The 16,049-nt window shown below is 35.7% G+C and overlaps 1 protein-coding gene across 6 annotated transcripts in view; it reads left to right on the forward strand.

Moving 5' to 3' along the window:
* Positions 1–16,049, forward strand: part of LOC132011507 (contactin-4) — a 941,143-nt gene that overhangs the window by 137,349 nt on the left and 787,745 nt on the right. The gene's annotated exons all lie outside the window — the stretch shown is intronic.

The raw sequence follows: 16,049 nt of genomic DNA on the forward strand, positions 1-16,049 counted from the left end.
TGTGTGTAACACATAAGTACATTGTGTTCTATATATGTGGTCACAGGTCTCTTCTTTTTCTACAAGGTAGAATTGCATGGATGCCTTTCTACTTGGCCCTCATATAGTCAGTTCTGTTTATAAGTTCTTGCTAATGTCGTAACCTCAATAATCTTTGAGTTGTGCAGTCTTCACCAGCTTTGATAGAGTGTTGAATGTTCAAAAGAAAAATCCAAGTACCTATTAAATCATCAAATGCCATTGCGTGTTTATGAAATCAGATGAAAGCCAATTTCTACATTAGAGCAAATATACTTTCCTGTACTTGGTTGAGGTTGTAAGGAGAGATTACTCTGCTTCCCTAAGAAGGTTAAGTTGTCATCTAGTTAAATATGGACTTAAAATAATGCTGCCAAAGCAGCTGCCTCCTGTGATTGATGATGATGATGACGGATGATGATAGTTTTGAAATCAGTTTTGCAGGGGAAATTGCTATTTTTCTACTTTGGCTGATGTTGTAGTCTGGGTTGGGGATTTCTTGTCATATTAGGTATCTTTTTTGATTAAAAAGGAAATTGCTAAGGACTGTATTCTCTATGATAAAATGGCTCTAAAACTGAGCTATGGCGCAGATGATTATATGTTGGTCTATATGTATTACTTGAGTGACACAAGTTATTCTGGGCTTCACAGTGTCATCTCATGGTGAATTGTGTTTTGGTGAACAAATAGTGACCCATGTCTAGACAGAGAAATGGTAGAAAATGTGGCATTTAGAAGATAAGATAATAGCAGGTCACTAAAGTCTTCCAAAATTGTTCACATATATTGATATTTATTGTCCTTTTCAATCCACTCAAGACTTATTTATTCATTGGTTCCCTCATTTGGGTTGCTTTGAGGGAACCCAAATGATGCCTGCTTGGCTGGATCCCTTACTGCCTTGGATCTCTGCTCCTCAGAGCAGATGTCGTCTCCTCAGAGCAGTCTTACTTGATCTTCATCTCTTGAAGAGTCTCCTACGTAGCTCCTCTGCTTTTTCTCATTTCCACATGGCAGTATGCATTCCCAATGTGTTATGTATTCATTTCTTATTGTCTCTCTCCCCATCTAGAGTAAACTATGTGAGAGCAGAGACTTGTTTGTTCAGTGCTATAAACTGAGAATCTATAAAAGTTCTGTCCCATATTAGGTATGCAATTAGTAATTATTGAAAGATTAGCTGAATGAATTAATCTTTATTTTATACTTTAAATAAAGTGTTCAAAATATTTTTAAAAGCTTATTAATGTTGGGCTCCAGAGCCAAAATCAAGCTTTTTGCCTTATTAACTCAAATTGCTTTTGTTTGTCTTACACAAAAAATACAAACAAAAACCATCCCTAAAAAGAAAACAGAATATTCAGGGCTTGTTCTTAGGTGAACCATTTTATATCTCATGTACTAGAGAAAGGGAATCAATTTTGTTTATAGAAAATCACTGGTTAACCACTATTCCATACCATTCCGTTGTGTAAACCCAAGCACACACTGGTCTAAAAAAAGCCGTTTTCAGAAAGGAGAGGAAAACAATACATAACTCCCCCACCAACCCCAGTATTTTTAAAAGGCCAATAACATTTGTATCCACTGCGTAAACATGATCAATCAAAGCTTTACAAGCTTTATATGGGCTGCTTCCTTAACAAATGTGTTTTTTGTCTCAGTCATTCATCATATCTGGAAGTTTGGATGATGAGCTTGAGCACTCTCTTAGGTTAACATGGAAAATTGCCACTTGGTGGATTTGTAAAAGGAAAAGCCTGCTAAAGTGGCAGACATAGCCCTCTGACAACATAAAGAAGCATATTGTAGCCTGTTTGTGTTGTCTTGATGTGGTGAAATTCAGCTGAACTTTAGGAGGAGGATTTGTTGTAATGGAGAAATCAGGTTATAAATGTAAAGAGCTAACATGGGCATGTTGAAGGTATTCCCTTGGACTTCCAAATACATAGGAAGTTTTCTAATGAGACTGAAGCTATTAGCTAGGTTATGAGAGTGGAATCATCTGCTGTGTTGAATAAACTACCTTAAAAAAACTGTAGAATGCCTTCAATAACCAAGATATATGTTGCTGCTGTCACTATCACTACTTAGAGAAACTGAACTGTTTAGTCAGGGGGAGAAGGAATGCTGTGAAAAATAAAAAGTTGAATCATTGGAGGCAAGCATGTGCTATCACATCCAGAGAGGACTTCACATAAGGAGTTTGGTATAGTCATATCAGGTCTCATGGAAAGACCTCTGAAATGAGATAAGGCACCAATTATATGTCATTGCATGACAAATATTTTGTTCTTCAGCTAAGTTAGTGCTTATGAAAGACAGCAGATAGGTGAAATAGCCTCATTTATCTTTTCTTGTAGAACTGTTAGGGGTTATGCAAAAGGCCCTAGTTCATTCACAGGGGCAAGGTCAGATCTTATTCAGGTTAATAAGAACCCTAGTGACAAAAGCAGTTGGAACTGCATAGCTATCTAGCTGATCTCCGGCTAGCTGAAGCAGTCTCAGCTTGCTACTTCTCCGCCATCTTGGAACTGCATAGATTGGGCAAATAATTGAATGGAGGGAGGAGAAGAAGGTTGTAGAAGAACATGCAAATGAGACTCATTGAATTGGAAAGAAATGGAATGGAAGTCTGAGACCTTGAAAGTCACAGAGGGGGAAAAAGTTTGTCTTACCATACTGTGGTTTTGGTTTCCGCTCACAGTACTGTGAGCTGAGGTACTGGTACTGTACAAGAGGTACTGGTACAAGAGGTACCGGTACCTCTTGCCATGGACACTTTCTTTAGAAGAACCCAGGAATATACTTATACCTTATCCCCTATATAATAAGTGTTGTTATAGAGCCCCACTTTTAGATATTTTATTCTGTTGAAGATCCCTGCAGAGGGATTTTGAATAATTTTCAATTTCTGCTTTAGCTGGGCTGTGTGCCGGAAATAGATTTTAAAATAAGTATCTCTTAGTGTCTCCTAATCCCTTTCCGGAGATACACATCACCCCAAAACAAAAAAAAAAAATGTTGTTTTGAACATAGGTTTTGGGTTTCATAGAGAGAAAGTGGCTCTTATCACTTAACTTTTTAAATATAAAACTACATTCATTACTATGTGACCAGTTAAAAAATGAAAGTATTTAATTTCATGAATCTCAGATTTGAAAGGGCTTTAGACCAAGGATGAGAAGGGAGAGTCAGTGTTTCCCATTAAAGGCATAGCTGATTTATAGCAAAATGGGATTCACACTTTATGATCATGGCCTCATTGTACTTTCTTTCAGGGAGAGTAGAATAGAGTGTTTCAGAACATAAGCTCTGCAGTTAAACGAGATCATATTAAAATTTCACCATAGCTGAGAATAACACAAGTTATTTACCCTGTAAATCTTACTTCATCATCTATAAAATGGGGTTAATAACAGCTTTTGTCTTATGAATTTGAGGATTAAATGGAACAATGAATATTAAACTTAGCACAATTCCTAGCAAAGCCTTATAAAATATTCAGTACATGATAGTACACCTGTATTGCATTTTTGTTGCTGTGTGATACATTACCAGAGGTATAGAAATATATAAAAAAAAAAAACCATATTTCTTATCTCACAAATTCCATGGGCCAGGAGTCAGCATATTTTAGTTGTGTTATTCACTCAGGGTTTCATCATGCTAAGATTGAAGTGTCAGTGGGCTGTGTTCTCATCTGGAGGTTCAATTAGGGAAGTAATTGTTTCCAAACTTCCTCAGATTATTGGCAATATTCATTTCCTTGCAGTTGTGGCAGTGAGGTCTTAGACTCTTGCCTTGCTCACTGTCAGCCAAACTCTACCCTCAGGTCCTTGCCATGCAGTACCCATTGTAAGTACCTTACACACAGCAGCTTACTTGTTCAGTCAGCAGGGTAATTTATGTCACTTCAAACCTCTTCCTTTATGAATAGAGAGAGTTTGAGATCTGACCTGATTAGGCCAAGACCATCCAAGAGAATCTCTTTTTCAAATAATTCAGTGCTGACTGATTAGAGGCCTAAATCTATTCACTTGAGTCATATAAAATAGTCCAGCCATTGGTTTGAAATCCATTCTATTAACTGCCATACACTCATTAATAGGAGGGTATTAGTGTATATATACCAAGGGGCAGGGATCTTGGGGCATTCTCAGAATGCTGCCTTCTTCAGAAAAGTATCATTGTTAATTGTCATTAAATCTTGCTCTTACCATTATCATATACTTATTATATTTATATTTGTTTCTATTATGGTTGTATGCTTTATTATTATATACTTCTTTGAACTTATGGTGGTTGAGAGCGCTAAAGTGAAAGGTGATTGTGTGATAAGAGTGGGAAATAAAGGAAACTATTGATTGTGAAGGAATTGGCATTGTATCTCTCCATGTGTATGCTCATTTGTTTTGCACTGCATAATGATATTCAAACATACTAAATGTTATCCCCCTAAGAATATATCTATTACAGGGCGCCTGGGTGGCTCAGTGGGTTAAGTGCTGCCTTCGGCTCAGGTCATGATCTCAGGGTCCTGGGATTGAGTCCCACATCGGGCTCTCTCTCTCTCTCTCTCTGCCTGCCTCTCTGCCTACTTGTGATCTCTCTCTGTCAAATAAATAAATATATTCTTTTTTTTAAAGATTTTATCTATTACAGTATAATTCTTAAATCTTAGAAAGTTGTGAATGAAGACAAAAGTAAACTGCAATCATTGGAAACACAGACCATAATATTGAATGTTCAGTATAATGCCTAGTAATTTAGAATAGAAACTGTCACTGATTTTGCTCTAGTTCTAGTTAATTGAGGAAGAGATTACCTTAAAGGAATATTTAGTAAAGGAACTTGAATATTTTACACATAAATCTGAGGAAGAGAAGTTCTGCTTATAATGCTAATGCATTGTCACCTATTTACAGTTTCATCAAAGGAGTATTTTCAGAATTCCAAATAAGAATGCCTTACTTCTTACCATACAAAAGAAACTAATGAAAAGCCAGTCTTCCTGGCCGGTTTTTAAAATGTATTCTCTGTTGTATAAGCTGTCATTAATTTCCTGGTGCACCTTGAATATGCCACAAGCAATTTATAATGGCATCAATTAACATTTGGGAAGTTGAGCATGGCCATCTAGGATATTAAATATTTGCTCCAGGAATGCTAATAAAACCCATTGACCTTATATTCTCAAAGTATTTGTTAACAATAACAGCAAAATTAAGGGGTACCAGATAAATGAAAGAATATCTGTTTAGATCTGCTTTCCTCAAATTTTTTCATTTTTGTGTTTCCATTTGATTTTGAACACTCTTGCTCTTTTTTAGAGGTAAAATTGGGCTATATCACTAATGATCCCTTAGAAAATAAGTTTTTGTGTCATCAAAGTCATTGAAGAGAATTTGGTAATAAGATGAAAAGAAAGAATAAATTTACCCTTCCTTCTACTTCTTCATAGGATCATTGCCATTTTTGTATTTGATATTCATGGACTGCAAGGATATTCAGCCCTACTTATAAAATATAACATAGTCTCTTCAATTAGGGTGACATGCTGGCAAAAAAAAAAAAAGCTTTGGTCCTATTTTTAAAAGTTAGTAATTTTTCTTGATTCAGAATATATTCTATAGACAGGTTCCCTATTTTTCTGTATATTATATACCATGGATCCCATTGAGAAATAAAGTTGGTATAGTTTTATTAAAGCTGTGCCATGAAGATAAACATTAAAAAGAAGAATGTTGTATTCCCATTTGGGCCAGTTGTCTAATTGACATGTTCTTTTTCGTCCAGTGTATTTCATATAATAAAAACAACTGTTTGGAAAGTGAATACATCAAACTCAATTTCACTGATTTAAGTTTATTAACCCAAATCCAGTCAGCAGTGTATGTGTGGCAGTGTAACCTGTGATGATTTCTATTCATATTATACATTCATGTATATAGGAATTGGAATATTGCTTGCATATAATAGGTGCTATTATATAACATTTAATGAATGGACAGATTATAGATATTAAAGCCACCAGTTTCTAATGAACTAATTGGATTTATGTTTTCCTCCAACCTACATGAATGGTTAAAAAAAAAATTGTTGCTAAAGTTCTTGCTCATAATTTAATGTGTGGATCCTACTCAAATAAAATGGACTTCATTTCCGAATGACTCATTAGCAAAACATTTACGTCTTTAATTAACCTGTATTACATTTTTTGTGTATTCTTTTGAGATACTGTTATTGCTTCAATATTCATGACATTTTGATATTTTAAAGTATGTTTACAAAATTTTCCAGAATATTTTTATTAAGAACAATGGAAACTACTTTTTTCTTTAACCTTATTTTCTTGCATTCCCATTGATGATGTATCCTATATGAAATAAGAAAGGAAAAGAAAAAAGATTAGAAGAGATTCATTAGGCGCGAAATGATATTGCTTGTAATAATTTTAAAATCATAGGCCATCATTTTGATTATACCCCTTATCTCTTAGAATAAAAATATGTTTTTTTTCCCTGGGTTAAGCTATAGATTTTAATAGAACTGATGATTTTTTTTAAAGATTTTATTTATTTATTTGACAGATATTTATTTATTTGACAGAGAGAGATCACAGTACACAGAGAGGCAGGCAGAGAGAGAGAGAGGGAAGCAGGCTCCCTGCTGAGCAGAGAGCCCGATGCAGGACTCGATCCCAGGACCCTGAGATCATGACCTGAGCCAAAGGCAGCGGCTTAACCCATTGAGCCACCCAGGCGCCCTAGAACTGATGATTTAAAAGCCAAAGCACTAGGAAACTTGACCAAAATGCTTAAGTATGGTGATTTATTAAATGCTGAGTCCTTTTTAAGTACATCCTGTCTTGATAGTAGTATTTGGTGTTCCAATTGGTATGTCATCCAGAGTGCTGCAGAATATTTAGTTCTTTCTGAAGTCAGTACACTGCTGACTAAAGACTAAAAACCAAGATTGTCTTGAAAACTACTTACTACTTTTTTTTATTACTCTCTGTTTGCCAGGGTATTTTATCTACATTTAGTCTTTAGCTTTTTATGCCAATTAAACTTATTTTAAATTTATGTCTTGTCCTTTATTATTTTTTTAGATTTTATTTATTTATGAGAGAGAGAGAGTGCGCACACACAGGGAGGGGAAGAGGGAGAAGGAGAGAGAGGATCTCAGGCAGATACTGCTGAGAACATAGCCTGACAAGGGGCTTGATCTCAGCACCCTCACTCAGATCATGACCTGAGCTAAAATCAAGAGTTGAATGCTCAACCGACTGAGCCACATGGGCACCCCTATTTCTTGTCTTTTAGAGACTATCATATTCACACAAGAATAGCAGACAAAATGTGCAAATCACAAAGGGAAAAAGAACACTGCTAAATTTAATATTTGCATGTTTACTTTTAGCAATTTAAATGGCCACTCCTAGAGTCTAGTCTTTGTTTTAATTGAAGTTAATCAAGGGAAATAGATAATTGTAAATCTCTAGTGTACTTTGTACTGTATTGCTGTTCTAAGATTATTGAAGAGTTTGGTCTTTGGTCAGTATTTTTATTTTTATTTATTTATTTTTTAAAGGTTTTATTTATTCATTTAACAGAGAGGGAGAGTAGAAGCAGGGAGAGCAGCAGGCAGAATGGGAGGGAGTAGCAAGCTCTCTGCTGAGCCAGGAGCCAGATGTGGGACTCTATCCCAGGACCCCAGGATCATGACCTGAGCCGAAGGCAGCCACTTAAACTGAGCCACCGAGGCGTCCCTGGTCAGTACTTTTAAAAGTGTTTAAACTACTTAGATTCCTGCTGACTTTTTTTTTTCTGCCCATTTGAATGAACAGTAACTTTATTTCAGATAGAAGTAACCATTTCTATTTCTTTAAATTTTTTTATATAGTTTGTTACTGTATTATGAGAAATGAGATAAAAATAATGGATAATACAATATTTTAAAACAAAACAAAACAGAACAAATATTCTGCTATGGGATTTATACCATAATTCTAGAATTTCTATTATCTATTCTTTTTGATAAATTCATTGCTGAAGAGTTCTGCTCACTAATTTTTCTTTAAGTTATTTTCTTGAAACAATACAACTTCCTACTACTAATCTCTTTAATGGAATTAGTTTGATCATAATGTGCCAAGATTTCTTATTAATTTAGCATTTTCAATTATATCTGCACAGTTGATATGTCTTAGTCCTCATATTCTGACTTAAGAAATTTCATTGACTATTACCACAGATTGTCCTAATTCTCTCAGTAAGCATTTAGAAAGTTACTTCCTAATAAGTAAGATAGCCTTAGATGAGATATATTATGTTAAGATGAAATACTGCTTAAGAAAACAATTGGGAAATACTTTCCTTCAGTTTTAATCATCTATTCCTGCTAGATATACTTTGTTTGCCCAGGTTTGTGAATCATCATCCGTGGTATGAACTTTGAGCTTCCTGGATCTCAAATCCTGTATTTAATAATTCCATTCACATAGCCTGTTTTTCAGATCTTTTCTGGAAACTCTGATCTTTATCTTCATGGATACCTTGAGCTACTATCTTGTATCTAAGTTCCTGACCTTTAAAAATTCTTGTTTTTGGTTATTTGTATTATTCATATATTGATTTGTCTATTTTCTTCATTGAAATGTGAGATTTAGGAGAGCAGAGACCTCATCCTTCTCATCTACCACTGTTTCCCAGTCCTTAAAGCATAGCTTGTTGTTAGAGGTATTCTCAAAAAAAAAAAAAAGAAGTATATATATTATATATGTGTTTTCATATTATATACAAGTATATACACACATACACATATTATTATTAACATCCATATATAATTCACAATCATTAATATCACAGGAGGTATTGTATACTCTGACATTGTTCTTTTTCATTTATTATTTCATTTAGTGCTTACAACCTCATAAGGCACAAGTAATATTATACAAATAAGGACATGGTAACTTAGATAAATAATTCAACCAAAGCTATATTATGCTATTAAGCTGATATTTTAGTGATTAGTCTAAGTTCCAGACTTTTCTTTGACTTCAGATCCCCTGTTTTTTTTTTGTTTTTTATTTTTTTTTATTTAAGAATTTATTTATTTACTTGACAGAGAGATCACAAGCAGGTGGAGAGGCAGACAGAGAGAGAGGGGGAAGCAGGCTCCCCGCTGAGCAGAGAGCCCGAAGCAGGGCTCTATCCCAGGACCCTGAGATCACCACCCCAGCCGAACGCAGTGGCTTAACTTACTGAGCCACCCAAGCACCCCTGATCCCCTGTTTTTAACCACTTTTCTGTACATATCCTCTTTATCCCCAACAACTTTATGGAATTTGGCCATATGATTGCTTTTGGACCTCAGCCTTGTTCATTCAACCCAGTCAAAGAAAAGTCTGAAACACAAATTCTGAGTTTTTTAACCAAATAATAACTAAGAAGGGAGAGGTCAGTGAGCATTGTCTCTAAAGTTAATGATAACATACAGTGGATAGAGCCTTTTATTATTTTTAAAAATTTTATTTATTGATTTGACAGAGAGAGAGCACAAATGGGGGTGGCAGCGGGAGAGGGAACTCCTTTGCTTAGCAGGGGGCTTGATCCCAGGACCCAGGGATTATGACCTGAGCTGAAGGCAAATGCTTAACTGACTCAGCCACCCGGGTGCCCCAGTGCCTTATCTTTTATAAAGAGATTTTCATATAAGTTCTTCTTTACCTATAATTGTATTACTAGTAGAAGAAACTAGTTTCACAGTTACAAATGTTCAACACTGTGGCCAAAGTCTGTAGCTGGTGCATGAGTGGCAGACCATGATTAAAATCTTGTTATCTTTGTTTTCTTTTCCCTCTGTTGTGGTGTAATTCTTGTTGATAGCTCTCTTTTATATAATTTACAGAGCATTTGGGCCCCGGGTTTTCATTCAGAAATGGAGATAGCCATTCTTTTACTTTCTATTACATAATGTAGCTATGGGATTAAATCAAGTTTTCTCAACCACAGCATACTGGCCCTTCGGACTAGGAAAGTCTTTGCTGTAGAAGGCTCTGCTTTGTAAGGTTAGCAACATGACTGGTCTCTACCAGTACTATTCTCCTAGTTAGGACAACCAAAAATGTCTTTAGACTTTGCCTAATTTTTTTGCCTCCAGGAAGAAGCCAAATTGAAACCTCTATATTAAATTAAGATAATGAATGTTAAAAGGTTTTGTGAAATTCAAAACACTCTTCAAATTCAACATCTTATTAGGTTGAGCTTTAAGAACAACAAAAATGCACTGTGATGTATTAGGGAAGCAGGCAGAAGAGAAAACAGTACATAAACATCAAGGACAAGAGTTGGCCACCTACTGTTACTGCCTTGTGAAAGCTCACTCATCTGGATTTCTGCTATAAATTTCTTGCTTTTGCATTATTCTAAGCAAATATTTAATGTTGCCTGTTAATAGGACTTCCCATTATAGATTTAAGTTTTCACTTCTTTATGAAATATTCTGCAGCATATTCACTACCATATGATGAATAATTAAAACTAAATTGCACTTGTCAAAATAAATGAACATAGCACATTTGGAGATAGAAAAATCCCTAATTTTTTTCTCATATAGTTTATTGCATATTATTCTTATTTGTGGTATTTTGTGCTGTGTAGTGACTCAAAGTTATTCAGAGTAGAGCATTTATGCTATAATGGTTTTTGTTGAATTGAGGTTGTAGAAGATGCCAATTAAATTTAAAGACCTACATGTTGGTTTGCCTACTATTTGCAGAGTAAAACTTTAAAAAAATCCTCTGAGGCAGCCTTATCTTAATGACACGAACATGTTATGCTAATGTTGTTAATATCATATCTGCTGATATTCATAAATGGGATTTTATTAAAATGACACATTTATACCATAGGCTTTGGTGACGGGGCTTTGAGAAAGCTATCCAGGAGATGAATGTGAGCATCTTCTCTGTCAAGAATTTTCTACTGTTTTATTTTAATGCGACTTGCTACATTTACCATCTGGGATAGAAGCTTGAGCATCAACACCGACTATTCCAGACTGCAGACATTCGAAAATTGTATGGAATAGAGCAAATAGTGTAAGACAGGCTTGCCTCATTGCTCTTCCCTTTCGGTGGCATATTGCTCAGATGTAGAAGTTAGTTGTTTAATTTTCAGACAGAACTGTGTACCTTGAGAATGACTGGACATCTTCCATTTGTACTACTTTTTATTATTGTCAGAATTGATCAGATAAATCTGCCTGAGTATCTGTGTGTAGGATGCATGTTGAAAGTGATTTTATTTTTGCCCAATAAGTCCCAAACATGCTGTCGTCTTCATTTTATTTTTCCTCTCCCATCTTAGAGAGCCTTTTGCAAGTTGCCTCACAAATCACATTGTCTCTACTTATTACCCAGGCCTATCTCCAGCTGGTAAAATGCATTTTTTTTTCCCCAGCAAGATTCAGTTTTTCCCTTTTCTTATTCCCTGTATGTTTCCTTTCACTTTTAATGTGAAAATTGCAAATATATTTCTAACCCCTCTGTGCAACATTTTCCATTTATTGGCAACTTATGCTACATGAAGTAATCTAGAAGAGATCCCTAAAATACTTCATCCATTTTCTGCTCTGTATCACCAACTGGACCAATTTTTCTGAATAATTTTCCCTTTCTTTCAAATTTCATCTACATCATATAATTCAGGAAACTAAAAGCATTTTGTTTTCCAAGATTCATTGTGGCTGCAGACTTCTCTCAATAACAAAAAAGTGCCAGAGACTACTTAAACTTTTTGCAGTTTTATGTAAGAGGACAAAAATCCTCATGCTGGGGTGAGTCAAGCAATCTCTTCAGGTACTGAATGAATAGTAGGTTTTATAAGCTTGGACTTGTCTAATAACCCCTCTGCCGTATTCCTTTGTGTAAATGAGAATTTATCATCTGCCATTTCTTGCCTAGAGGATTTTTGAGATTCCCAAATGTGAGTCATACAAAGATGTGAAATACTTTTGAAGTTCCATGGCATTTTACTTTGCTAAGCTACTTTTTTCCCAGAAATTTTCCTAATAACTATCCCGTCAGATGCTTTAGAACTTAAAATAATGTTTCTCTTTCATACCATGTTAGGTGGAGTTAGACTTGGCTATCAGAAATAGAAATCCATAACAGCAGAGACTTAAATGAGATAAAAGTTGATTTTTTTTTTTCTCTTTCAATTAAAAGTGAAGGTAGGGGCGCCTGGGTGGCTCAGTGGGTTAAAGCCTCTGCCTTCGGCTCAGGTCATGATCCCAGGGTCCAGGGATTGAGCACCGCATTGGGCTCTCTGCTCAGCGGGGAGCCTGCTTCCTCCCCTCTCTCTGCTTGTCTCTCTTTCTACTTGTGATCTCTGTCTGTCAAATAAATAAATAAATAAATAAATAAATAATAAAAAATAAAAGTGAAGGTAGTTAATCCAGCACTGCTTTGGTTTTGCAGGATGTTAGGGATCTAGGCTTTGTCATACATTGTCCTTGTCGTACATTGTCCTTGTCCTTTGCTGGTGGAACATTGGTGTCATTGACGCAAAGAAGCAGAATTGAGAAGAGAAGTCATTTTCTGTTCATGAAAGTAGTTGCCATACAACTTCTCTGATTAACTCCATGGACCAGAACTTAGATTGCTTTATGTGGCTGCAAGGAAGACTGAAAGATAGAGTCACTCTTGTGGCCATGTGTCCAGCTAAAATTTCTGTCTTAGGGAAGAAAAGAAGATGAGCAACATTTTCTTCATAACTTTAATTTTAATTTAATAATATTTCTGAGTAGACTATGAACTACATGTGGGCAGGGACTAGTATAATAAAATAATTGGGTGTTGCCAGTCTTAGTGGTAACAAATATGTGCCAACAAAAATTCATTGAAAGTGTGCATGGAGAGATTATTTTTCTTGAATGTGAACTGTGACTAAAAATGAGGCTGATTTTTGTTTTAATTTAAAACAGTTGTACCCAGCCTTTTCTTTTTCATTCATTTATCACTGAACATCTTATGTGTTAAGTACTGTCAGATGAGTATAGTTTTTCTTATCCTGGCAACTGTGATATAACCATTTATCAAGACATGTTTTGGATTCCTCTTTAGAAAGGACTTTCAGACTAATGTTTCAAGACATATAAGGGAAACAGTTTCTTCATTACTAATTTTACTCTTTAAATCTGCTGTTTTCGTATTTTCTCTGACAGTTTTCTGACTCCCTAAAAAAAAAAATCCCATCAACCCTAATAGGATTGAAATTTGGTCCCCTTGGAAGATGTTAGACTTTTAGCAGGCTCTCCTACTTTTGAGACAAGATGCCTTAATGTCCTGGGATAAAATTAATGAAATGTTTTACTTAGTAAGCACTGTTATTGAAGAATTTATAATACCTTCTATGCAAACTGATTCATTGGTAACAGCATTGCTATTTTGAGTGTTCTAGAAATGTCACAATATTGGAGGCTTCTCAGAAGGATCTCTGAAGAGTTCTCACAAGGGAAAAGTCATTGGTAGTAACAACTGCTGCCATCACAATCAAGTGATTTGCTTGGCTTGAGGTTTTTCCATATCAAAAGAGTATGGGCCCTATGGTACTGAAAGCAAAGATGAGATTGCCCAAGTTATTTTTATGTCTCTTCAAATACAAGCATGCAGTGGTGTGATCCACTTTATTATTACTGAATTTTAAGGGGGAACCCAATTAAGAATTAAATGCATTTGTTGGCATGGAACTGTCTTGTCTCATAGAAACAAAGATGGTACCAGGGGAATTTCCCTTTCAGTGATATAAAGAGCTTTTGATGAGTGAACTTTGCCTGTCTCTAAAAGATAGTGCTTACCTCCCTTCCTGCTTCCTATGCCAGACATGACTGGGGTAGTAGGTGGAAATTTCATGTGACAGACACTGAAAGAACCATTTCCTGAGGTGATACTGTCTTTGACTTACAAAATGAGTAGGTTTTCTTTGAATTGACCTGTATGTGTTTGTAAAAGAAACATATATATCTCCTCTCCTCATAGGAAGAGGACTATTTCAAAGGGCCATTTTCTTTTCTAAGAAAGAAATTTGTACTAGAGACAAATCAGCAATTTCACAGCTGGTTTGAAATTTCCTAAAATGATTTATACAAATCAAAGCAGGGGAGAGTCATTTGGAATGAAAGGAATATTTGAATTGCATCCCAAGTTCTAATAAGACATTGTTTCATGGTTTTACAATATTATAAACCTGTCATGTGTATTCTACATGACAATTCTGTCTTATCTATGACTCAGGAATCTTTTGAGAATGACCGTTTGAAAGCATAGAATTGTAGGATTAGATGGAGCTATATTATCTAATCCATGTCTGTTCCATACTTTACCCACTTGTAATTGGCCATGCTGACCCTCCTCTAAAAACATTTTTCAATATGTATGTGAAAAGACCCATTGTTTCTTTTCTTTTCTTTTTTTTTTTTTTTTAAGATTTTATTTACTTGTCAGAGAGGCAGGCAGAGACAGAGAGAGGAGGAAGCAGGCTCCCCGCTGAGCAGAGAGCCTGATGCAGGGCTCAATCCCAGGACCCTGGGACCATGACCTGAGCCGAAGGCAGAGGCTTTAACCCACTGAGCCACCCAGGTGCCCCTCTTTTTTTTTTTTTCCTTAATATTTTATTTATTTATTTGACAGAGAGAGTGATCGCAAGTAGGCAGAGAGACAGGCAGAGAGAGGGAAGCAGGCTTCCCGCTGAGCAGAGAGCCCGATGTGGGGCTCCATCCCAGGACCCTGAGACCATGACTTGAGCTGAAGGCAGAGGCTTAACCCACTGAGCCACCCAGGCACCCCAAGACTCGTTGTTTCTTGATAAGTGGTTATATTGTTGGAAAGTAGTGGATTTTTTTTACATAGCCTTGAAAATAATACCACTTTGCTCTAATTCGGCCACCTGGAGTTGTAGGAGAACAAGGCTTTCCATTTCACAGATAACAGTCCTTAGGTATTTCTGTATTGTCATCAAGTCCTCTGGAACCTGTTGACTCTTGGGTGAGGGTTATAGCAATGGAGGTGATGAGAAGTGGTCATATTTTGAGTATATAACAGCAGTTGTTTGAAAGTATAGTGTACAGGAATTGAACATGGGATGGATATGAACTATGAGAAAAAGTCAATTATTTTTGGCCTAAACACATTTTGCTATGTTCTCAATGTACTATGTTTGCTATTACAGCACAATCAAATATGCATCCACATTGTTGTTCCATGCTACAGATCAGGGATTTTCTCTAAGTGAATGTTTTCCACACCTCTCTTACGGAGAAACTGGGAATTCTCTTTCTTGCCCTTCCTTATGCTTTCACTTGGAAGAATAGTCCTATGTATTCATTATGGTTCAAGATGAGGGATTTAACACTCCATTTTAAGTCTAGAAATTGGCTTTTGAATATCTAGTATGTACATGAACATGATTCCAGAGTACTTAAAATGAGACCATCTTTGATAAATTATCAAGGGAAATTTTTTTAGTCCAGAAATATTACACCCCAGTTACTGCTGCTAATTTCTAAACTTCGTTGACAGTGGGAATTTGATTCCTCTACACAGCACTTACTGTATAATAGGAACTTAGTACACGTAGGCTGAACTGTTAAACTACAGTCATAGCCCATAAGTGAACTTGTTTTATACATCACCTTCTAGTTAATGTATATCTGTGTCTTTAATATATATCCATATGTATATATCTTTGGGGAAGAAAATAAAGAACTAATCCTGAAAAAAAAAAATCTCTTTACATTTTGCAACTCTTTTCTGCTTTGTCAGCTATGTGCATGCAAATAACCTATGCCTAAAGTTAAAATGTATAAGTTACATACATAAGATGTTTCTTCTCCCTGGCTTATACATGCAGAGAGGAAATTAGGTGGCTGACTATCCTGTCAAAACCAGGTTTCTCCCCCTATCCACAAGGTAGTAGGGAAATATTAGTGCCAATATAACAGATTAACTAAATAGGCCTCTG

Source organism: Mustela nigripes, chromosome 2 (genome assembly GCF_022355385.1).
Source record: "Mustela nigripes isolate SB6536 chromosome 2, MUSNIG.SB6536, whole genome shotgun sequence".
NCBI classification, from domain to species: Eukaryota; Metazoa; Chordata; class Mammalia; order Carnivora; family Mustelidae; genus Mustela; species Mustela nigripes.